This window comes from Bufo bufo, chromosome 2 (assembly GCF_905171765.1).
Source record: "Bufo bufo chromosome 2, aBufBuf1.1, whole genome shotgun sequence".
Taxonomy (NCBI): domain Eukaryota; kingdom Metazoa; phylum Chordata; class Amphibia; order Anura; family Bufonidae; genus Bufo; species Bufo bufo.
In genome coordinates this window covers 61824319-61846316 of record NC_053390.1, presented here as the reverse complement: position 1 = coordinate 61846316, position 21998 = coordinate 61824319, and positions in this window count along the sequence as shown.

Genomic DNA, 21998 nt, shown 5'->3' with positions numbered 1-21998 from the left:
GAAAAATTACAGAAATTAATTAACCTGTCTACTTGGTAGAGCAGGGGTCTATGACAGAAAACAATTTTTTATTGTCACCCGAAAATGTAAAATCAAAATTATTGAAATTTATTAAGCTGTCAACTAGGTAGAGGAGGGGTATATTACACCCAAAAATTGGTGAATTTGACCCTAAAATGTAACTGACAAATGATATTTTTTTTTTACCGGTCTAATAGGTATATCAGTGGTACTTCACACCAAAAAATTGCAGAATTTCACCATAAAATGTAACTGCCAATTATTATTTTTTTTTTATTGTTTAACCTGTCTACCTGGTATAGCAGTGGTACTTCACACCCAAAAATTGTTGAATTTCAACTGAAAATGTAACTGACAATTTTTTTTTTGTAAACCAGCCTACTAGGTATATCAGTGGTACATCACACCCAATAATTGGTGAATTTCACCATAAAATGTAACAGACAATTATTTTTTTTTAACCGGCCTACTAGGTATAGCACTGGTACTATATACCCAAAAATGAATGAATTTCACCCTAAAATGTAAATATGAGGCGGTGAGCGGTAAGGCCGAAGTTACGCTGCAGCACTGACAGGCGAGCAGCAGCAGGGTGAGAACGCCGAAAGCGCGCACAGACGGCCCGCACTTTATGCAGCAGCTCTGACATATCGGGTAATTTTTAAGGAATCTCTGCACCACCAAACTCAGCACATGCGCCAGGCAAGGGATGTGCGTCAAACTGGCTAGTCCCAGAGCTGCTACGAGATTTTGCCCATTATCGCACACCACCAGGCTAAGCTTGAGGTTGACTGGCACAAACCACTCATCGGTCTGTTGTTCAAGGCCCGTCCGGTGTGGGGTTTGTCCCCCAAACAGATAATTTTTAAAACTGCTTGCTGTCGTTTACCCCTGTCTGTGCTGAATTTGGTGGTGAAGGTGTTACGCTGACCGGATGAGGAGCTGGGAGAGGATGAGGAAGCAGAGTAGGAGGAGGAAGCAACAGGAGGCACAATCCTCGGTGGTGGAAGGACATGCGCCAAACTGCTATCCGCCTCAGGCCCAGCCGCCACTGCATTTACCCAGTGTGCTGTTATGGAGATATAACGGCCTTGACCGTGCCTACTGGTCCACGTATCCGTAGTCAGGTGCACCTTGCCACAGATGGCGTTGCGCAGTGCACACCTGATTTTGTCCCCTATTTGGTTGTGCAGGGAAGGTATGGCTCGCCTTGAAAAGTAGTGGCGGCTGGGCACGACGTACTGTGGGGCAGCCACCGCCATAAGGCCTTTAAAACTACCCGTCTCCACCAGGCGGAATGACAGCATTTAAAAGGCTAGTAATTTAGAAATTCTGACATTCAGGGCTAGGGATCGCGGGTGGGTAGGGGGGTACTTCCTCTTCCTCTCCAGCTTTTGGGAGATTGAGAGCTGAACGCTTCTTTGGGACATTGTGGAGATGCTTGGTGACCCAGGTGTTGGTGTTGCTGGCAGATCCTCTGTTTGTGGGATGGCAGGTGGCACTGTCACTACAGAGGTGGATGAAGAGGCTGAGACTGCAGCAGAAGAGGAAGCAGGAGGAGCCAGAGACCTTTCTTGGTTTTTGAGGTGTCTACTCCACTGCAGCTCGTGCTTTGCACCTAAATGCCTGGTCATGCAGGTTGTGCTCAGGTTGAGAACGTTTATGCCTCACTTCAGGCTCTGATTGCACAGCGTGCAAACCACTCGTGTCTTGTCATCAGCACATTGTCTGAAGAACTGCCACGCCAGGGAACTCCTTGGAGCTGGCTTTGGTGTGCTCGGTTCCTTGCTGCGGTGGGCAGTAGCAGGCGTACTGTCTAGAGGACGGACGTTCCGCTTTTGCACCCTGCTCCCTCTTCTACTGTGCTGGTGGCTCTGTGCAACCACTGCCTCTTCCTTTCAACTACATAGGTCACTCGCATGACCTTGATTCCATGTGGGGTCGAGGACCTCATAGTCCTCCACATCATTTTCCACCCAGTCTTCACCCCTGCCTTCCTTGTCGGTCTGCACACTTTCGAAAGCCCCAGCAGTTGGCATCTGTGTTTTGTCGTCATCCGGGACGTGCTGCGATGGTCCTCCCATGTACTCATCTTGAAAGATAAGTGGTTAGGCATCGGTGCACTCAATCTCTTCCACTTCTGGGGCAGCGCTAGGTGGATGGCCCTGGGAAACCCTGCTAACAGAGTCATCAAAAAGCAGAAGAGACTGCTGCATGACTTGGGGCTCAAACTGCTTGGCTGATTTGTAAGGGGGTGAGGTGAAAGACTGAAAGACTGATGGACATCGGCTGCAGGTGCCAACTGTGGTCTTTCAGCAGGAGACTGGGTGGGAGACAATGTGAAGGAACTGGATCCACTGTCAGCAACCCAATCTACTATCGCTTGTACTTGTTCAGGCCCTCACCATTCGTAGAGCCGCATTAGGCCTGACCAAATACTGCTGCAGGTTCTGTCGCCTACTCGCACCTGAGGAAGGGGTTTAACTTGTGCGTGTAGCTGGCACAGATCGACCATGTCCTCTCCCTGCAACAGGAGCTACACCAGCAGCACCATGACCTGGGCCACGTCCCTTATTTGATGCTCTCCTCATATTTCTCGAATTTAGGATCTTGCCCTAAATGGGTGTTTAATTAATAGTAGAATAGAACGACAGTATGTAAAGGGTGTATCTCACACGGCCTGAACCAGACTAGGCCTCAATTAAAGATTTCTTTGCCCAAAATGGCTGTATTTCAAATGCCTGAATCTAACCCCTGTATGTAAAGGGTGTATCTCACACGGCCTGACCCACAGTAGGCCTGAATTAAATATTGGTGCACCAAATAGCGGTATTTCAAATCTCTGAATCTAACCCAAATGTATTAAGGGTGTATCTCACAATGACATATGCAGCAAAGGCTGCCAAATAAACTTTTTTTTGCCCAAACGAGTATTTGTTTAACAACTGAATTTGACCGCAGTATATAAGCCTGTAATTTCACATGTGCTGATGCTGCAAGGCCTGAAAATAGTGTTTTTTTGTCAAAAAAAGTGTGTTTTTAAAACCACAGAAAATGATGGCTGTATTTCTAGCTTAAATTGCACACTGACTAATCCAGATGTTCTATATTGCGAAAAAAGTGTTTTTTTGGTAACAGAATATGAACGCTGTATACATTAAACTTTAATTTAACACTTGCGGATCAGGAAAATAGTGGTTTTTGGCAAAAAAAGTGTGTTTTTAAAACCCCAGAAAATGATGGCTGTATTTCTAGCTTAAATAGCATACTGACTAATCCAGATGTTGTATATTGCCAAAAAAAATTGGATTTTCATTGTCCCAAAAGCTCAGATGCAGTGCTGGTGCACTAAGCTTGCATAAAATGGCAGCCGCCGCCCACCTAACTGACTTTTTAAAGTTATTTTTTTGTCGGTCAATGGGCTTAGGGCAGGAAAAAAAATTGTGCCCTGCACCCAAAAAACACAATGTATGTAGATCGCTGAGTTAGATTCATGTTTTGAGCAAAGATTCTCTCCTATTCTCTCCCTGAAATGACCAGCAGCATCCTCTCCCTACACTAAGCACAGCAGAGTGACGTGCAGCGCTACGTGACTCCAGCTTATATAGAGGCTGGGTCACATGCTACACTGGCCAATCACAGCCATGCCATTAGTAGGCATGGCTGTGATGGCTTCTAATGTCATACAGTTAACCCCTTGTTGATTGGCTGCTCTGCAGCCTTTCAAAAAGCGCCAAGAAAGCGCCGAACACCAAACCTGAACTTTTACTGAAATGTTCGGGTCCGAGTCCAAAAATCCTAAAGTTCGGTACGAACCCGAACTTTACAGTTCGGGTTTGCTCAACCCTACTTGTGACATCACAGCACTATGTCTGTAGCATATACAGTTGCAAGAAAAAGTATGTGAACCCTTTGGAATTATATGGATTTCTGCACAAATTGGTCATAAAATGTGATCTGATCTTAATCTAAGTCACAACAATAGACAATTACAGTCTGCTTAAACTAATAACACACAAAGAATTAAATGTTACCATGTTTTTATTAAACACACCATGTAAACATTCACAGTGCAGGTGGAAAAAGTATGTGCACCCTTAGACTAATGACATCTCCAAGAGCTAATTGGAGTGAGGTGTCAGCCAACCGGAGTCCAACCAATGAGTTGAGATTGGAGGTGTTGGTTACAGCTGCACTGCCCTATAAAAAACACACACCAGTTCTGGGTTTGCTTTTCACAAGAAGCATTGCCTGATGTGAATGATGCCTCGCACAAAAGAGCTCTCAGAAGACCTACGATTAAGAATTGTTGACTTGCATAAAGCTGGAAAGGGTTATAAAAGTATCTCCAAAAGCCTTGGTGTTCATCAGTCCACAGTAAGACAAATTGTCTATAAATTGAGAAAGTTCAGCACTGCTGCTACTCTCCCTAGGAGTGGCCGTCCTGTAAAGATGACTACAAGAGAACAGTGAAGACTGCTCAATGAGGTGAAGAAGAATCCTAGAGTGTCAGCTAAAGACTTACAAAAGTCTCTGGCATATGCTAACATCCCTGTTAGCGAATCTATGATACATAAAACACTAAACAAGAATGTATTTCATGGGAGTATACCACAGAGGAAGACACTGCTGTCCAAAAAAAAACATTGCTGCACGTTTACAGTTTGCACAAGAGCAACTGGCTGTTCCACAGCAGTACTGGCAAAATATTCTGTGGACAGATGAAACCAAAGTTGAGTTGTTTGGAAGAAACACACAACACTATGTGTGGAGAAAAAGAGGCACAGCACACTAACATCAAAACCTCATCCCAACTGTGAAGTATGGTGGTGGGGGCATCATAGTTTGGGGCTGCTTTGCTGCGTCAGGGCCTGGACAGATTGCTATCATCGAAGGAAAAATGAATTCCCAAGTTTATCAAGACATTTTGCAGGAGAACTTAAGGCCATCTGTCCACCAGCTGAAGCTCAACAGAAGATGGGTGTTGCAACAGGACAACGACCCAAAGCATAGAAGTAAATCAACAACAGAATGGCTTAAACAGAAGAAAATACGCCTTCTGGAGTGGCCCAGTCAGAGTCCTGACCTCAACCCGTTTGAGATGCTGCGGCATGACCTCAATAAAGCGATTCACACCAGACATCCCAAGAATATTGCTGAACTGAAACAGTTCTGTAAAGAGGAATGGTCAAGAATTACTCCTGACCGTTGTGCACGTCTAATCTGCAACTACAGGAAACGTTTGGTTGAAGTTATTGCTGCCAAAGGAGGTTCAACCAGTTATTAAATCCAAGGGTTCACATACTTTTTCCACCTGCACTGTGAATGTTTACATGGTGTGTTCAATAAAAACATGGTAACATTTAATTCTTTGTGTGTTATTAGTTTAAGCAGACTGTGATTGTCTATTGTTGTGACTTAGATGAAGATCAGATCACATTTTATGACCAATTTGTGCAGAAATCCATATAATTTCAAAGGGTTCACATACTTTTTCTTGCAACTGTATGTATGGACAGCAGAACCTATCAGCTATACTATATCAGGATATAACCTACACTGACTATCTCCCACTAACTATCTGTATTATATATATAAACTAACTAACTAATGTAATGACACAGGAAAGCAGAGAGCACAGCAATAACACTGCTGTCTCTCTCAGAACTGCAAAATACTGCAGAAAATGGCTGCTGGGGAGTTTCTTATATAGAAAGGGGTAGGCAACTTTCCTATTGGTTGCTATGGATGTTGCTAAGCTCAGACAAAGACATTGCAGCCTTCTCATTGGCCCATGCTCCTCTGTGATTATGGGTTTCTGTAGGTCATTTTGACATGGATGTTTGAAGTTGCATCAGTGAGTAAATCTGGAGAAGAAGGGAAACAGAGCCTGTCCCAGTGAAAAGCAGAGCCAGAAAAAGGACTGAAGACAGTCTCCTAAATTTAGCTTGAGCTGAGGGAACCCTCCTCCATGGATGGCCTTCAGTCTCTTCATGTTAATTGGTGTATTGCACTATTCTTTAGAAAGAGAAGCACATCTCTTAGGGAATAAATGGCTTCATGTGACCTACATTTTACAGACAAGTCACACATCTTGGATTGGCTTCTGGTTTATCAGCTACTGTAGAGAGTGTGTAGAGAGTCTGCTAGTGAACAGGCAAGAGCCAAGACGTGCTGCTGAAAAGTAGGCCTAAGGCTACTTTAACACTAGCGTTTTTACTGGATCCAGCAGGGTTCATCAACAGTGATGGCCAGTTCGCAGTGTTCACCGATGAACACATGCGATCTGCCATCTTCACTCCAAAGTGTTCTCGGAACTGCCTGCTCCCGGTGACCGCATGTGTTTCAGAGCGGCTCGCGGCGCAGGCACAGGTAAGGACTTACCTCTGCATCGCCGGACTTGGGAGTGAAGATGGCAGATCGCATGTGTTCATCGGCAAACACTGCGAACTGGCCATCACTGTTCATCAGTAACACTTCCTTTACTGATAATACAACTGTTTGCATCCATTATGAACAGATCCGGTTGTATTTTCTTTAACATTGCCAAGACGGATCCGCCATGAACTCCATTGAAAGTCATCCATTTTCTATTGTGTCAGATTGTGTCAGAGTCTTGCTCCGCATCCCAGGACGGAAAGCAAACTACAACATGTTGCGGTTTGCTCTCCGGTATGGGAACGCAACTAAACGGAACGGAATGCATTGTGGAAAGATGATGGGGTCAATAAAGACTCTACACAGCAAGGTGTATTAGAGTCAGCAGAGTGATCAAGCAACCGAGCTATCACCATGTAAAGACACCTCATAAGAGTTCAGGATAGGCATAGCGAGAAGCCCTCATCATACAGTGGAAACCTACAGCCACAGGCTTCAGAGTGCAGTCATAGGGAAAGGAATCCAGAGACAGACATTGTCAGCTAGTAAGTCTCTGAGTGTCTTTGCTGGGTTGTCAGCCACCATACCCCATTATCTGGGAGGAGAGAAAGCAAACTTTGTACTAACTGCTGATGAATGTGCTGCTATCCATTTTGCACTCAGTAAATCAACATGTTATTTGTTCATCTTTGCTTGGTTCGTTTCATCATCACCTTTTTCACTGCATCAAACCTCGTAACACTACAACAGCTTCACGTCAGGTCCCACTACCACTCCCATCTTCTGCTTTGGCTCACACGGAAGGCTAGCTGCACATGGACATCACTATACAGAAAATAAGAAAGAGCTGCAGGGACACGGTCATGGGACCACAGTTCAGAATGGAAGACAGGAGCAATCAAGGTAAAAGAAACACATTACAAAATAAAGGATTATGTTAAAGTATGTTATTACAAATCAGAAAACCCCTTTAACAATGGTGGCTAAGTGCACACCTTACCCTGGTAACATATTAGCTCGGAGCAAGAATTTAGAAGTCACCCTATCAGAGAGATGAGCGAAGTATTGAAAAATCATAGCACTTATCACTGTACCCCTCAGTTGCCTTGTTCATACATGATCACAGCATCTGATAGAAATGATTGGGTGTAAAATATAATTTTCAAAAATTAAATCGTATATACCTCATTCATTTGCTGACAACGGGCCGCCTGCCGCCCTCTTGATTGAAGATCTGGCGTGAAATCTTGCATGAACCGTCATACGTCACCGTGCACGGGATTTTGTGCGAGATCTTTAATCAAGATTGCGGCGGCCAGGCCGTCACGAGCAAATGGATGAGGTAAGCATGTTTTTTTTTACACTATTTCAGGGGAAATCGATTCGCTACCACGAAGCACAAGGAAATTCCGCTTTGTGGCATATCGAATTTTCCCCGAAATTCGGATCGCTCAGCACTAATCATAACATAAAATTATATTAAAAAACGAATACATAACACATTTTCAAAATGTTAGTCAACAAAGGGGCCTTTACATAATAAACATGGGTGATAAAGTCTTTTGCTTGTGATGTACTGTATGTTGTTTTTCTTCTTTTTACCTTTGGTAACCTCCATTGATTCTACAGCATAGGCCATGATTGATTGGGAAGACAAAAGCATTCATGATCTGGGTGCAGTCTGAACAGACACTTTATTACAAAGATCAGATACGTCTTCAGGTTGATACCTCCGGGTGTTAGTGAATATTTAATAAATGGAGGCCTCAGTCTCCTTGGGCAATGAACATACATGAGTTGAATCTTCTAGTAAGTATTATTCCTACTTTACTGCTTGTACTGATCCAGAACTGAAGATGACCTTTATTATACAGAAGAAAAACTACTAACCTACCACTGGCCACTAAGCTAACGAGGACATGCCTTTATCTTCCTGTTATGTACATTGTAGTATATTAACTAGGTGAACTAGGCGATCGCACCATTGAACCCCTCAGATGCCGCATTCCTCACTGATTGCGGCATCTGATGCTACAATTGTGGGCTTTCAGGAGTTAATCCAGTATAAAAAAAATAATACATACTTACCTTTTGCTCTCGGAGAAGCAGTCGCGGCCATGTTCATTGAAGTCACCGCGCTAAAGCTTGTGCGGTGACGTGATGACATCACACTGGCTGGGCATGGGGACGTCATCACTGATGACGTCACCGTGCCCAGCCCAGAGCACTGGCGTGGTGACGTCACAAGTTACAAGTTTCAATCAAGATGGCGCCGACGGCCTCTCCATGAGCAAGTGAATAAGGTAACTATATTTTTATTTTTATTTTAGCTGCCATTTCAGGAAAAAGATTTGTTACTGTGAAACGTGGGGAAATTCAGCTCTGCATCAAAAAAAAATTCAGATCAAACTTAATTCGTTTGACTTCGATTCACTCAACACTAATTTTAACCATGCGTGTTTTAGGCTCTGTGTGTCAAGATAGTTATTTTGTGCCCCGTTACCAGTATTTTATAGGTAAAATGAAGCTGAAAATTAATAAGGTTTTCTCGTCACCTACTGTTGTATTTGTTAAAGGGGTTGTATTATCTGGGAAATTTATGAGATTCTGTATCAATTGTATTTTCTATAAATTTCTTATAGGTCTGGGTCCAACATCTGGGACCCACTCTCATCTTACAGCAAAAGCAGATCCGGCTGTGAACACAAAGCATCCTGTGTATGAGCAGTTTCCTTTCATCCACTGCTAAGGGACTTCTGAGTGAGTCTGCTCGATTATTTTAGGAAGGCCCATAGCAGTGAAAGGAAAGCAAGCTGCACATGGGCATCTACTCCTCCATTTACCGCTATGGGACTAATAAAAATAGCTGAGCAATTTTGAAGTTCCATAGTGGTGAATGGGGTGTGGTTGCGCACGCAGCTTGCTCTTCATTCACTTTTGAGGCCTGTTCTTGAGATAGGAACAGGTCCCAGAGGTAGGACCCACACAGATAGGATACTCATGGCATATCCTATTGTCATAAATGTGCAGGATGGAAATACCCCTTTAAATAGTACATGCATATTCCACAGTGGCATATAGAGATTGCCATAGCTCACATTAATCCATGTACCCATTGGGGCTAACAGTAGAAATTCCAAATTGATCAATTAGTGTTTTTTTTTTTTAAATATGGGAAGAAACTGGTGCATACAAAACACTGGAAGGACATACACACCCTGAACAAATATTCCACTTGATTGGAGTTGAATCCAGGAGAACCATAGAGATCAGTGGAGGTTCAACATCTTTGACTCCCTTTGCCCCCGTGAACGAAGGGGCCAATGTCAATATATTTACAGAGCTGTGCTGTACAGAGCAGCGTAAACAATGGAGGGGGTCATGGAGTTCGGGCCCTTTAAACAGCTCATTGGAAAGGTTGCTGAGAGCTGGACCCCACCAATATGATATGGATGTCCTATCCTAAGGATGGGCCCCCAGTTTTAAAGACCTGAAAAACCACCTCAATCTGCACAGAATGGTGAAGTTAAAAACACATTCTTTTTGCTCTTAGTTCTTTGAGAAATTACAGATACACTCCGTTTATATTTTATTTTTTTTGTCTCTAAAATGTAAAACAAATTGTTTTGTAGAAATGCTAAATCTTTTTGAAAAATGGCAAAAAGACAGAGTTGTATATATCTCAGAAATGTTTTCTTCTTCTTCAACACAGCATTAAATGGTTGCCCACTTAGCAACAATTTCATTTGCATTCAAAACTGAAAAATATGAAACTCTCATATTTTACACATCCAGGCAGCGTTTTCCTGATGCATAGCAATCTTCCTGGCTGCCAAAATAGGCCATTAACCAAAGTTGTTTGAAGATCAGGTACATCTGAATGTGGGATTAATAGCCCATTTTTCAATATGACATGACAGTGCCGGATGCAGAGAGAGCAGTTACATTTTCATGAACCATCATTGCAGTCTATCACATCCTAATCACCAGACGTTTAAACCAAACTTCAATAACATGGTCATTGCAGTTTTTCTTTTTTTTTTTCAAGATGAAATGAGTAGACCAATCTAATTATCTATCTATCTATCTATCTATCTATCTATCTCATATATATTATCTATCTATCTATCTATCTATCTATCTATCTATCTATCTATCTATCTACAGGGAGTGCAGAATTATTAGGCAAATGAGTATTTTGACCACATCATCCTCTTTATGCATGTTGTCTTACTCCAAGCTGTATAGGCTCGAAAGCCTACTACCAATTAAGCATATTAGGTGATGTGCATCTCTGTAATGAAAAGGGGTGTGGTCTAATGACATCAACACCCTATATCAGGTGTGCATAATTATTAGGCAACTTCCTTTCCTTTGGCAAAATGGGTCAAAAGAAGGACTTGACAGGCTCACAAAAGTCAAAAATAGTGAGATATCTTGCAGAGGGATGCAGCACTCTTAAAATTGCAAAGCTTCTGAAGCGTGATCATCGAACAATCAAGCGTTTCATTCAAAATAGTCAACAGGGTCGCAAGAAGCGTGTGGAAAAACCAAGGCGCTAAATAACTGCCCATGAACTGAGAAAAGTCAAGCGTGCAGCTGCCAAGATGCCACTTGCCACCAGTTTGGCCATATTTCAGAGCTGCAACATCACTGGAGTGCCCAAAAGCACAAGGTGTGCAATACTCAGAGACATGGCCAAGGTAAGAAAGGCTGAAAGACGACCACCACTGAACAAGACACACAAGCTGAAACGTCAAGACTGGGCCAAGAAATATCTCAAGACTGATTTTTCTAAGGTTTTATGGACTGATGAAATGAGAGTGAGTCTTGATGGGCCAGATGGATGGGCCCGTGGCTGGATTGGTAAAGGGCAGAGAGCTCCAGTCCGACTCAGATGCCAGCAAGGTGGAGGTGGAGTACTGGTTTGGGCTGGTATCATCAAAGATGAGCTTGTGGGGCCTTTTCGGGTTGAGGATGGAGTCAAGCTCAACTCCCAGTCCTACTGCCAGTTTCTGGAAGACACCTTCTCCAAGCAGTGGTACAGGAAGAAGTCTGCATCCTTCAAGAAAAACATGATTTTCATGCAGGACAATGCTCCATCACACGCGTCCAAGTACTCCACAGCGTGGCTGGCAAGAAAGGGTATAAAAGAAGAAAATCTAATGACATGGCCTCCTTGTTCACCTGATCTGAACCCCATTGAGAACCTGTGGTCCATCAGCAAATGTGAGATATACAAGGAGGGAAAACAGTACACCTCTCTGAACAGTGTCTGGGAGGCTGTGGTTGCTGCTGCACGCAATGTTGATGGTGAACAGATCAAAACACTGACAGAATCCATGGATGGCAGGCTTTTGAGTGTCCTTGCAAAGAAAGGTGGCTATATTGGTCACTGATTTGTTTTTGTTTTGTTTTTGAATGTCAGAAATGTATATTTGTGAATGTTGAGATGTTATATTGGTTTCACTGGTAAAAATAAATAATTGAAATGGGTATATATTTGTTTTTTGTTAAGTTGCCTAATAATTATGCACAGTAATAGTCACCTGCACACACAGATATCCCCCTAAAATAGCTAAAACTAAAAACAAACTAAAAACTACTTCCAAAAATATTCAGCTTTGATATTAATGAGTTTTTTGGGTTCATTGAGAACATGGTTGTTGTTCAATAATAAAATTAATCCTCAAAAATACAACTTGCCTAATAATTCTGCACTCCCTGTATCTATCTTTTTAAGAGTGTTATCCCATTATAACAACGTATTCCCTGTCCACAGCATAGAGGATAAGTGTCTGACCACCGAGGGTCTGACCGCTGTGGCCCATACAGATCACCAGAACAAGGTTCCCTGATTTTAATGGCATGGAGAACATCCACACACACTGCTGCTCCATTGAATTCTATGGGGGCATCTGGGGATAGTCAAGTGCTTGTTCTCAGCTATCTCCAGCAGTCCTGTAGAGTTGAATTGAGTGACTAACATGTGAAAGAGGATTATTTGCTGTAATGGGACAAAGCGGATCAGTTGCTGATAGGACAACCTTTTTAATAATTAAATAATATTAATTTAATAACTAACATATTTTAAGTGCACAAGTGAAGCTAGATATAAATTTTGCCATATTAAAAAAATCAGTTGTCCAAGATAGACAGAGGATAAAATTTCACAAATATGTACAGTACAGACCAAAAGTTTGGACACACCTTTTCATTCAAAGAGTTTTCTTTATTTTCATGACTATGAAAATTGTAGATTCACACTGAAGGCATCAAAACTATGAATTAACACATGTGGGATTATATACATAACAAACAAGTGTGAAACAACTGAAAATATGTCATATTCTAGGTTCTTCAAAGTAGCCACCTTTTGCTTTGTTTACTGCTTTGCACACTCTTGGCATTCTCTTGATGAGCTTCAAGAGGTAGTCCCCTGAAATGGTTTTCACTTCACAGTTGTGCCCTGTCAGGTTTAATAAGTGGAATTTCTTGCCTTATAAATGGGGTTGGGACCATCAGTGGCGTTGAGGAGAAGTCAGGTGGATACACAGCTGATAGTCCTACTGAATAGACTGTTAGAATTTGTATTATGGCACGAAAAAAGCAGCTAAGTAAAGAAAAACGAGTGGCCATCATTACTTTAAGAAATGAAGGTCAGTCAGTCAGCAGAAAAATTGGGAAAACTTTGAAAGTAAGGGCTATTTGACCATGAAGGAGAGTGATGGGTGCTGCGCCAGATGACCTGGCCTCCACAGTCACCGGACCTAAACCCAATCGAGATGGTTTGGGGTGAGCTGGACCGCAGAGTGAAGGCAAAAGGGACAACAAGTGCTAAGCATCTCTGGGAACTCCTTCAAGACTGTTAGAAGACCATTTCAGATGACTACCTCTTGAAGCTCATCAAGAGAATGCCAAGAGTGTGCAAAGCAGTAATCAAAGCAAAAGGTGGCTACTTTGAAGAACCTAGAATATGACATATTTTCAGTTGTTTCACACTTGTTTGTTATGTATATAATTCCACATGTGTTAATTCATAGTTTTGATGCCTTCATAGTCATGAAAATAAAGAAAACTCTTTGAATGAGAAGGTATGTACAAACTTTTGGTCTGTACTGTATATATTATATTTTTATATATATATATATATATATATATATATATTTTGCTCTGGGGCATGGGGGTCTACTCTGAGGCATGGGGGTCTGATTTGAGGCATGGGGGTCTGATTTGAGGCATGGGGGGTCGGATATGAGGTATAGTGGTCTCATCTGAGGTATGGGGCTCTTATCTGAGGTCTGATTGGGGGGGTCATTCACATTGGGGTCTGAGGTCTGATTGTGGGTCTGATCTGAGGTCTTATTTGTTGGAGATATAGCAACTTACAGCTTAGTCTATTGCTGGAGTGACTTCTGGATTGACTGCAGTTCACAGTTATAACACTAGATGTCGCTGTTACTAATGCTCACTTGTGGTCTCTCTATGCATTTCTATAATGTGTTGTTTTTCCTGTACTTTGAGGTGAACTCACTGATTTCTTTTTTCCTGTCTGTGCCATTCACCATGTAAGGTGACCTTCTGTTATTGCACGCATGTTCAAATGAAGCCAGTTCTTATTACTCCACAACGTCTGATCTGAATTGACTCCGCTGCACCCAGCAATCATACTCTGCAGCATTATTGGGGTCTAATTAACATTGGGGGTCATTTAAAATGGGGGTCTAGTCTGAGCTCTGATTGGGGGTCTCATCTGAGGTCTTATTGGGGTCTTATTAACATTGGGTGTCTGATCTGAGGTCTGATTGAGGATTGTATTGACATTGGGATATAAACTACAAATTGGCGTGGTAATGAAAAGAAGAAAGTGCTCAACCCCATATGCAGTGGCGCATCTATACCGGGGGGGGGGGGCGTGGCAGATCCTGCACTTGAGGTCCGCAATAGTAATCCCCAGCAAAAATGCATACAATGCCCGCAGTGGACCAGAAGTACCACAATAGACATCCTACACAGGATAGAAAATGTGTGGATGTGATAAACAATCAAACAAAATAACTATAACTTTTACAAAGACAGGTGCACTCTGCGGTCTTACTAAACCCTCATACTGATGTAAAAGTGAGAGATTAGTCAATATATCCTACTGTGGAGGACATGTCTGAGCCTGAGCACTGCACCAAGGTTTCTCAAGTAGCTCTGGACCTAACGCTAAACCTACCTGTGCCGTATGGGCAATACCAGGAGCCAGTGGGAAAATTACAGGCGCGCAAAGTCCGACTCACAGCAAACTCCAAGTTACCTCCAGCATGAAGGCATGCTTACAATAGGAGGAGGGAGAGAGCTCTGAGCCCCACCTAAGACTAGCTGATATAGCCCAGGCCTCACATGTGCACCAGAATGTTGCCTGTAGATGGAAAAAAAGGCACATTCAAACTAGGAGTTTTTTCACCTCCAAACAATTCTATATATAAACTACAAAATGGCGTGGTAATGAAAAGCAGGACGTGCTCAACCCCATATGCAGTGTCACATCTATACCGGAAGGGCATTGGGGGTCTGATTGGGGCTGTAAGCTGAGGTCTGATTAACATTGAGGGTCTAATTGGTGGTCTGATCTGAGGTCTAATGAAATTTTTTTTTTTGTTATTCTCCTCTAAAACATAGGTGCATCTTATGGGCAGGTGCGTCTTATAGGTCGAAAAATACGGCAAAATTCGAAAATTCAACATCCTTTAATGGGTCCTCTGGACATTACAACAAATGCTAACATTTCTTGGAACTGTTGTAGAAAGATAATTTCATTAATATTTACCTATAGTCCATGCTGCCGATAGCTCCATCCCTGCTGCACTCGCACAGGCTGCGGGTGTGTGCATTTTTGTCTTTCTGTTCAGCTCCATTTAATGCTATGCAGTTGAACAAGAAAAGAAGCGCACACATCCAGTTGGGCATAAGTTGGGCAGAATACTTTTGGGCATTCAGAAAGCTTTCACATTTTGTTATGTTGCAGCCTTTTGCTAAATGCCCCATAATGAATAAGTGAAAGCAGAATGTTCAAAATCTTTACAAATTTAATGAAAAGGAAAAAGTAAAACCTTGCATTGGCATAAGTATTCAGACCTTTTACTCAGGACTTAGTTGAAGCACTTTTGGCAGTGATTACATCCTCTAGTCTTCTTGGGGATGATTCCACAAGGTTTCCACACCTGGATTTGGGTATTTTCTGCTATTCTTCTCAGTTATTCTTCTGCAGATCATCTCAAGTTCTATCACGTTCTACAGGGACCTTCAGTGGACAGCAATTTTCAGGTCTCTCCAAAGATGTTCTATTGGGTTCAAGCCAGGACACTAGCTGGGCCACTCAAGGACATTCACAGAATTGTCGCTAAGCCACTGTTGTGTTGTCTTGGATGTGTGCTTAGGGTCATTGTCTTGTTGGAAGATGAACCTGAGGCCCAGTCTGAGGTCAGAATACTATCAGAATAAAAAATGATCCCAGCACATTGTCACTTGGAAAAGTTCATATAGTGGCATAATTGATGCATTACAATAGAAAAATAGAAATTCAATAATCTGCAACAACATAAGATTCGTGTAAGGCAAAAAACTAATCCAGTGAAGACATTTTGGCCTTTCTGCTATATACACAGGTGAGGCGGCTGAAGTGGGCATGGCACAGGTAGTGCTGTGAAGTGTTTCTACCACTTGCATAAGGCCACCACCTAATGTTAAAGCAAAATGAAGCTTCAGTGTGCTGAATAATAGTTTTCAGTATTTTGCTGGAGCAATCTGAAGAATGAATGCACTTTGAAAATACTTGCTAGATCAATGTAAAATGTCCTTTCTATATTCAAGGTGTGCTGTATCCTGTTGCCTGTTTACTAGATTCTGACCCTCCGCTGCTGTCTGGACCTGTGCTTGTCCTATGTACTGATCCACTGCTGCTTACCCTGACCTTGGACTGATTCCAGCATTGAATGCACTTCACCAGCCCTGACCTCGACCTGCCCCTGACTATGGTTTTTCCTGACGCCCTCAGTGCTGTGCTCCAATGTCTATGACTTCCATGTGTCAGCTGTCAACCACACAGAGGCCTGGTGGTTCCTCTTCAGCAAAGTCCAAATCCCTAATCCTATTATATTTGGAGGAAAAAGAACACTTTGCAAGATCGCTGGAACCTCATCCCAACTGAGAAGTCTGATGGAGGGAGCATCACTGTTGGGAGCAAGAGGCTTTCCTGCCTCAGGCCCTGGACGCCATGCAATAATTGAGGGATCAATGAATTCTAAGGTGTAAACATTTTACAGGAGAATGTAAGGGCAGCAGTCCATGATCCCGAGCTGAAGAGGCATTGGGTGATGCAACAAAACAACAACCCAAAGCACACATTTAAATCAACAAAGAAATTATTGAAAGAAGAAGATCATCTAAAGATTTGTGTGGTTAAAGTGAGAGTTCAGAACAAACCTGATTGAAATGATGCAGCATTATCTGGAGAGGGCTGTGAACACAAGACATCCCAGAAATATTGATGAACTGAAACACATTTCCAGGGAGGAATAGTCCATCATTAGAGTTGAGCGAACACCTGGATGTTCGGGTTCGAGAAGTTCGGCCGAACTTCGCGGAAATGTTCGGGTTCGGGATCCGAACCCGAACCGAACTTCGTCCCGAACCCCATTGAAGTCAATGGGGACCCGAACTTTTGGGCACTAAAAAGGCTGTAAAACAGCCCAGGAAAGAGCTAGAGGGCTGCAAAAGGCAGCAACATGTAGGTAAATCCCCTGCAAACAAATGTGGATAGGGAAATTAATTAAAATAAAAATAAAAAAAATAAAAATGACCCAATATCAATTGGACAGAGGTCCCATAGCAGAGAATCTGGCTTCACGTCAGCAGAGAATCAGTCTCTTCATGCCATAGCAAAGAATCTGGCTTCATGTCAGCACAGAATCAGTCTCTTCATGCCATAGCAGAGAATCTGGCTTCATGTCAGCAGAGAATCAGTCTTCATGTCATAGCAGAGAATCAGGCTTCACGTCACCCACCACTGGAACAGGCCACTGTCACACATTTAGGCCCAGGCACCCAGGAGGAGGAGAGAGGTCCCGTAACAGAGAATCTGGCCTGATGTCAGCGCAGAATCAGTCTTCATGTCATAGCAGAGAATCAGGCTTCACGTCACCCACCACTGGAACAGGCCACTGTCACACATTTAGGCCCAGGCACCCAGGCAGAGGAGAGAGGTCCCGTAACAGAGAATCTGGCCTTATGTCAGCACAGAATCAGTCTTCATGTCATTGCAGAGAATCAGGCTTCACGTCACCCACCACTGGAACAGGCCACTGTCACACATTTAGGCCCCGGCACCCAGACAGAGGAGAGCGGTCCCGTAACAGAGAATCTGGCCTTATGTCAGCGCAGAATCTGTCTTCATGTCATAGCAGAGAATCAGGCTTCACGTCACCCACCACTGGAACAGGCCACTGTCACACATTTAGGCCCCGGCACCCAGACAGAGGAGAGAGGTCCCGTAACAGAGAATCTGGCCTTATGTCAGCGCAGAATCAGTCTTCATGTCATAGCAGAGAATCAGGCTTCACGTCACCCACCACTGGAACAGGCCACTGTCACATATTTAGGCCCAGGCACCCAGGCAGAGGAGAAAGGTCGCGTAACAGAGAATCTGGCTTCATGTCAGCACAGAATAAGTCTTCATGTTATAGCAGAGAATCAGGCTTCACGTCACCCACCACTGGAACAGGCCACTGTCACATATTTAGGCCCAGGCACCCAGGCAGAGGAGAGAGGTCGCGTAAAAGAGAATCTGGCTTCATGTCAGCACAGAATAAGTCTTCATGTCATAGCAGAGAATCAGGCTTCACGTCACCCACCACTGGAACAGGCCACTGTCACATATTTAGGCCCAGGCACCCAGGCAGAGGAGAGAGGTCGCGTAACAGAGAATCTGGCTTCATGTCAGCACAGAATAAGTCTTCATGTTATAGCAGAGAATCAGGCTTCACGTCACCCACCACTGGAACAGGCCACTGTCACATATTTAGGCCCAGGCACCCAGGCAGAGGAGAGAGGTCGCGTAAAAGAGAATCTGGCTTCATGTCAGCACAGAATAAGTCTTCATGTCATAGCAGAGAATCAGGCTTCACGTCACCCACCACTGGAACAGGCCACTGTCACATATTTAGGCCCAGGCACCCAGGCAGAGGAGAAAGGTCGCGTAACAGAGAATCTGGCTTCATGTCAGCACAGAATAAGTCTTCATGTCATAGCAGAGAATCAGGCTTCACGTCACCCACCACTGGAACAGGCCACTGTCACACATTTAGGCCCCGGCACCCAGACAGAGGAGAGGTTCATTCAATTTTGGGTTGCCCCGCAATATAATGGTAAAATGAAATTAAAAATAGTATTGAATGAGGAAGTGCCCTGGAGTAGAATAATATATTGTTAAGGGGAGGTAGTTAGTATCTAATCTGCACAAGGGATGGACAGGTCCTGTGGGATCCATGCCTGGTTCATTTTTATGAACGTCAGCTTGTCCACATTGGCTGTAGACAGGCGGCTGTGTTTGTCTGTAATGACGCCCCCTGCCGTGCTGAATACACGTTCAGACAAAACGCTGGCCGCCGGGCAGCACCTCCAAGGCATAAAAGGCTAGCTCTGGCCACGTGGACAATTTGGAGACCCAGAAGTTGAATGGGGCCGAACCATCAGTCAGTACGTGGAGGGGTGTGCACAGGTACTGTTCCACCATGTTAGTGAAATGTTGCCTCCTGCTAACACGTTCCGTATCAGGTGGTGGTGCACTTAGCTGTGGCGTGTTGACAAAACTTTTCCACATCTCTGCCATGCTAACCCTGCCCTCAGAGGAGCTGGCCGTGACACAGCTGCGTTGGCGACCTCTTGCTCCTCCTCTGCCTTCGCCTTGGGCTTCCACTGGTTCCCCTGTGACATTTGGGAATGCTCTCAGTAGCGCGTCTACCAACGTGCGCTTGTACTCGCGCATCTTCCTATCACGCTCCAGTGTAGGAAGTAAGGTGGGCACATTGTCTTTGTACCGGGGATCCAGCAGGGTGGCAACCCAGTAGTCCGCACACGTTAAAATGTGGTCAACTCTGCTGTCGTTGTGCAGGCACTGCAGCATGTAGTCGCTCATGTGTGCCAGGCTGCCCAGAGGTAAGGACAAGCTGTCCTCTGTGGGAGGCGTATCGTCATCGTCCTGTGTTTCCCCCCAGCCACGCACCAGTGATGGGCCCGAGCTGCTTTGGGTGCCACCCCGCTGTGAACATGCTTCATCCTCATCCTCCTCCACCTCCTCCTCATCCTCGTCCTCCTCGTCCTCCAGTAGTGGGCCCTGTCTGGCCACATTTGTACCTGGCCTCTGGTGTTGCAAAAAAACTCCCTCTGAGTCACTTCGAAGAGACTGGCCTGAAAGTGCTAAAAATGACCCCTCTTCCTCCTCTTCCTCCTGGGCCACCTCCTCTTCCATCATCGCCCTAAGTGTTTTCTCAAGGAGACATAGAAGTGGTATTGTAACGCTGATAACGGCGTCATCGCCACTGGCCATGTTGGTGGAGTACTCGAAACAGCGCAACAGGGCACACAGGTCTCGCATGGAGGCCCAGTCATTGGTGGTGAAGTGTGTCTGATCCACAGTGCGACTGACCCGTGCGTGCTGCAGCTGAAACTCCACTATGGCCTGCTGCTGCTCGCACAGTCTGTCCAGCATATGCAAGGTGGAGTTCCACCTGGTGGGTACGTCGCATACGGGAAGGCCGAAGTTACGCTGTAGCGCAGACAGGCGAGCAGCGGCAGGGTGTGAACGCCAGAAGCGCGAACAGACGCTTTATGCAGCAGCTCTGACATGTCGGGGTAGTTGCGAATGAACTTCTGCACCACCAAATTCAGCACATGCGCCAGGCAAGGGATGTGCGTCAAACCGGCTAGTCCCAGAGCTGCAACGAGATTTCGCCCATTATCGCACACCACCAGGCCGGGCTTGAGGCTCACCGGCAGCAACCACTCGTCGGTCTGTTGTTCTATACCCCGCCACAACTCCTGTGCGGTGTGGGGCCTGTCCCCCAAACATATGAGTTTCAGAATGGCCTGCTGACGTTTACCCCGTGCTGTGCTGAAGTTGGTGGTGAAGGTGTGTGGCTGACTGCATGAGCAGGTGGAAGAAGAGGAGGAGGAAGCTGAGTAGGAGGAGGAGGAGACAGGAGGCAAAGAATGTTGCCCTGCGATCCTTGGCGGCGGAAGGACGTGCGCCAAACAGCTCTCCGCCTGGGGCCCAGCCGCCACTACATTTACCCAGTGTGCAGTTAGGGAGATATAGCGTCCCTGGCCGTGCTTACTGGTCCACGTATCTGTGGTTAGGTGAACCTTGCCACAGATGGCGTTGCGCAGTGCACACTTGATTTTATCGGACACTAGTTTGTGCAGGGAAGGCACGGCTCTCTTGGAGAAGTAGTGGCGGCTGGGAACAACATACTGTGGGACAGCAAGTGACATGAGCTGTTTGAAGCTGTGTGTGTCCACCAGCCTAAATGACAGCATTTCATAGGCCAGTAGTTTAGAAATGCTGGCATTCAGGGCCAGATATCGAGGGTGGCTAGGTGGGAATTTACGCTTTCTCTCAATGTTTGTGAGATGGAGAGCTGAACGCTTGTTTGCTGGGCGGCAGGTGCCAACGTTCCTCCAGAGGCAGAGGAAGAGGCCGAGGCGGCGGCAGCAGCAGCAGAAGAGGCCGAGGTGGCAGCAGCAGAAGAGGCAGCAGGGGGAGCCTGAGTGACTTCCTTGTTTTTAAGGTGTTTACTCCACTGCAGTTCATGCTTTGCATGCAGGTGCCTGGTCATGCAGGTTGTGCTAAGGTTCAGAACGTTAATGCCTCGCTTCAGGCTCTGATGGCACAGCGTGCAAACCACTCGGGTCTTGTCGTCAGCACATTGTTTGAAGAAGTGCCATGCCAGGGAACTCCTTGAAGCTGCCTTTGGGGTGCTCGGTCCCAAATGGCGGCTGTCAGTAGCAGGCGGAGTCTCTTGGCGGCGGGTGTTCTGATTTTGCCCACTGCTCCCTCTTTTGCTACGCTGTTGGCTCGGTCTCACCACTGCCTCTTCCTCCGAACTGTGAAAGTCAGTGGCACGACCTTCATTCCATGTGGGGTCTAGGACCTCATCGTCCCCTGCATCGTCTTCCACCCAGTCTTGACCCCTGACCTCCTGTTCAGTCTGCACACTGCAGAAAGACGCAGCAGTTGGCACCTGTGTTTCGTCATCATCAGAGACGTGCTGAGGTGGTATTACCATGTCCTCATCATCAGGAAACATAAGTGGTTGTGCGTTAGTGCATTCTATCTCTTCCACCCCTGGTAAAGGGCTAGGTGGATGCCCTTGGGAAACCCTGGCAGCAGAGTCTTCAAACAGCATAAGAGACTGCTGCATAACTTGAGGCTCAGACAGTTTCCCTGATATGCATGGGGGTGATGCGACAGACCGATGGGCTTGGTTTTCATGCACCATCTGTGCGCTTTCTGCAGAAGACTGGGTGGGAGATAATGTGAACGTGCTGGATGCACT